At 39.5% G+C, this 4,022-nt stretch overlaps 1 pseudogene across 1 annotated transcript; it reads left to right on the top strand.

Annotated features, from left to right (window-relative positions):
• The first annotated feature begins 3,123 nt into the window (after positions 1–3,123).
• LOC309822754 (large ribosomal subunit protein uL23-like) lies at positions 3,124–3,592 on the top strand (annotated as a pseudogene). Its single transcript has one exon. The product of its transcript is annotated as a large ribosomal subunit protein uL23-like (transcript).
• The last annotated feature ends 430 nt before the right edge of the window (positions 3,593–4,022 follow it).

Below are 4,022 nucleotides of genomic sequence, written 5' to 3'. Positions count from 1 at the left end.
ATACATTGTTGATACTATGTATAAAATAGACAACTGATGGGAACATGCTGTATAGCACAGGGAACTCTACCTAATGCACTGTGGTAACCTATAGGGAAGTCCAAAAGGGAGGGGATATCTATATGTGTATGGCTGATTCATTTTGTTGTGCAGTGGAGGCTAACACAACATTGTAAAGCAACCATACTCCAATAGAAATTAATTTAAAAAAAGCGTAAGACATTTCTCTTGTCTGTTTGTACTCTGGAAGAAACACGCTGAGGGGTGCCCATGGAGGCATGTGAAAAGGTGCTCATTGAAGAGTTTTCATAAGAGCAGATAACTATAAAAAACTTGTGTCTGCCAATGGAAGATGGCAAAATACATAGTAAAATTCACAAGAAATACTATGCATTGATCAAAAAGATTGAGGCAGGTCTGTTTGTATGAGCATGGAAAGTTCCATATCCCATGATCAGTAAACAAAAACAACATTCAGAAAAGTATATATAATATGATTCCACTTGTGAAACACAAACACCACAAAATACCTGTGTCTAATGTGTATGTGCTGGAGACAAGGGATCAAAAACCCAGGCAAACTAGCAGGAGTTGGCAAGAGCCTGGTTTGGGTCAAAGGTCAAAGAGAACTTTAGACATTTATATAATGATCTAATTTTCTAGCAAAGAGAGTATTTTTCAACTGTTCCTGTTACTTATTTAAAATAATATAGAAGAACTTAGAAGTTTTGTCAGAGTTTTGTTAATGAGCACACCAGTGAGACCTTAGGGCCTATATTAGCAAGAATTATTTAAGACAGATATTGGTTGAGTCAGAGTTTTCTTCTGAATCAGGTTGACACTTGGAAAACTATACCAATCTTACATTCTTAGGTTAAAATAGCCGATCAAAGGAAATGGGAGAAAAGGCAGTTTTCCTCTACCAAACAGTATAGATTTGTCATTCATAAGCAAATAGCTCTCTCCTTGGAGACTCTGTAACCCAGTGGAACAGATGAGTGTCATTAGGAAACTCAGGATGTTCACTTGTGACATTTTCTCCAGCCAGTGTTGTAGTTTTAAGCCATGTGGACAGATCCGCATGCTAAAGAGCTTCTTCTTTTTTTCTTCAATAGAAAATGAAATGTTATTTTAGGACTTTTTTCCTTTAATTATCTGTTTAATTTATTGGTTATCCACTGGCTTCTCTCTTTGGTGTGGATCTGTAGTTTTCTCTAGTACTTCTGGGAATTTTAATCTAATTTTTTTCATTTGCTCCAATTTATATTTCCCAAAGCTTATGTCTCTAATTGATTTTTGGTGTGAGTTTTGCACCTCTGTGATTTTTGTACTAGGTTTTCCTAGTGTGCCTGTTAGGAATATTGGCAAAGATGCCTCACAACTGAATAAAGACAAACACATTTATTGACTTAGCACGGCTTTTTCTCACTTCAGCCCCATTTCCCAGCGGTCCTACTTGGCATTTTGAAACCATCTGATGATTCAAAGGCCCTTTGAAGTAAGCTGAAATCATTAAAATGAATCTAAAAATCTGTTGGCATTTCCACAGCAGTTTCTTAACTCTATTGTGCAGTTCCAATCCTCCGCTAAAACCTCAACTCTAGATGCAATTTTCCAGGCAAGACCAACCCTGAAATTACCTTTTTTTTTTTGAGGAGGAGGATGCCAAGGTGGGAAGGTGCTTTCTGGCAGCCTGGCGCTGCCATCTCCAGCCGTGAATTCTTGCAGGGGTTTCACATTTCCTGTTTGCAGCTCCATCCTTCCCCTCACATTGGCTCTACTGTGTGAAAATGGAAGCTGGCAAACACCACAGGATTCTAATAAGTTTCTCAGTATTGCAAGCTGTGTGACTTTCCTTACTGTGGAACAAGGTAGCAAAATGAAGCTAAACAACAAACACATTTCCATCAACAAAATCTGTAAAACTGCGATGTAAACTTCAGCTCCAGAAGCCTTAATTTAGCCCACTTGAGAAACTCACCTCCTGCTTCTTTACTTTGGAGAAGACAAATTTATTTCTCCTTTTTCGATTTCTCTTACTTGCTAAAAAGGCTGATGGGTTTCTAGCACAGAAAATATTTTAATAGAAGGACTTTGACCCCTTTTTCCTTCTTAGGACGTACATGGCTAACGGGCTTTAGGCAGAAGAATGAACAAAATGAGCACAGGACAAAATATATTTCATAAGAATGTCTATTCTTGGAGAGTTTTCCTCCCAAGGAACGTACTCATAACAGTTACTTTATAAAAGAGGTAGATTCAATGATCACTGAATTAATTGAAGTTCAAAAAATGCTATTACATTTATTGAATAAAAAGAGATGCAAAAATATCTTAATGAAGCCAGATGTGGTGTGAATTCTGGGCATTCATGCAAAGACTGTATAAAATAAAAGTGTATACATAAGAATATGGTTTTGAAGAACAATGAACTTGCACTAAGTTATCTCAGCCAGCACTTCCATTAAATGATAGAAATTTGTTTAAGAGGTAGAAGTGACTAAAAGCACCTGCTAAAGGTCATCTTGTTTGGGAGGTTTTTCTCCACTTCTCTATGGTCACACCATCCTTTGTGCACCTTTGGTATTTCCTTAACACCTGTGTTAGGCCTTTATAACAAATGTCATAGACTGTGCGGCTTAAACAACAGACATTTATTCTCACAGTCCTGGGGGCTGAAGTTGAAGATCAAGTCACCACTGATTTGGTTCCTGGTGAAGGATCTCCCATACTCCTTGCTCATTCTGCTGCTCCGGATTATTCCTTATACACATCAAATGAGATATGCCCCAGGGCCTTTGCACTTGCTGTTCCCTCTGTCTGGGTGCTCTTTACTTGAGCACTGCTGGCTCCCTCACTGTTTTCAAGTTTCCATTCAAATGTCATCTGATCACTCTGTCTCTTTATTCTCCCATTTTTCTCTAGTTCCTTTCCCTATTTAATCTTTCTCCGTAGCACAGATCGCAACCTGATTATCATTACTTATTCATACAGGTATTGTCTTATTTCTCCTATTGGAATGTCAGCTCCATCAGGGCAGAGTTTTTGTCCTATTCACCACAGTAATCTCAGAATCTAGAACAGCACCTGGCACTGTTATGAAAAGGAAAGCAAGACACCCTTTTCACGAAGATGGCGCTGAAGGCGAAGAAGGAAACCCCGCCCCTCTCAAAACTGCAGCCAAAGCAAAGGCTTTGAAGGCCAAGAAAGCAGTGTCGAAAGGCGTCCACAGCCACAAAAAAAAAAATCCAGATGTCACCTACCTTCCGGCAGCCCAAAACATTGCAGGAGGCAGCCCAAATATCCTCGAAAGAGCGCCCCTGGGAGAAACAGGCTTGACCACTATGCCATCATTAAGTTCCCCCTCACCACCCAGTCAGCCATGAAGAAGAGAGAAGACAGCAACACACTTGTGTTCGTTTTGGTTGTCAACACCAACAAGCACCAGATTAAACAGGCTGTGAAAAATCTCTGTGACATTGACCCGGCCAAGGTCAGTGCCCTGATCAGGCCTGATGGAGAGAAGGCATATGGTCCACTGGTTCCTGACTATGATACTTTGGATGTTGCCAACAAAATTGGGGTCATCTAAGCTGAGTCCAGCCAGCTCATCCTAAATATGAAAATTTTCACTCTTGAAAGAAAGAGAGGAAGGAAGGAAGGGAAGAAGGAAAGAAAGAGGCACATTTCCAGCCTACTTAGAATGACAGGTGATCTGATCTGATAAACATCATCTGGTGGAAATTATGGTCATTTTGATGATGAAGAAAAAAAGGAGTGGTTCTATGTTAAGAGATTCTTTCTTGGACTTTGTGAAAGACTCAGGAACTATCTTTTCCTCAAGTGGAGTTTCTTTCTTCATGGATATTAGCAGCATGAATTTAATTGGCAAAGTGTTAATGGAGGTAAATGCGCATTTCTTTTGAATAGTAAAAGAAAATTCTTTGAGCCTTTTGTTTTTTATTGCTTGTGTCTTGCCAAATGTCTCTGCATAACCTCCAGCCTTGGGTGGTGGCGATTAA

The sequence above is a fragment of the Grampus griseus genome, assembly GCF_964374135.1.
Source record: "Grampus griseus genome assembly, chromosome: 5".
NCBI classification, from domain to species: domain Eukaryota; kingdom Metazoa; phylum Chordata; class Mammalia; order Artiodactyla; family Delphinidae; genus Grampus; species Grampus griseus.
This window is presented reverse-complemented; position numbering and strand designations above follow the sequence as displayed.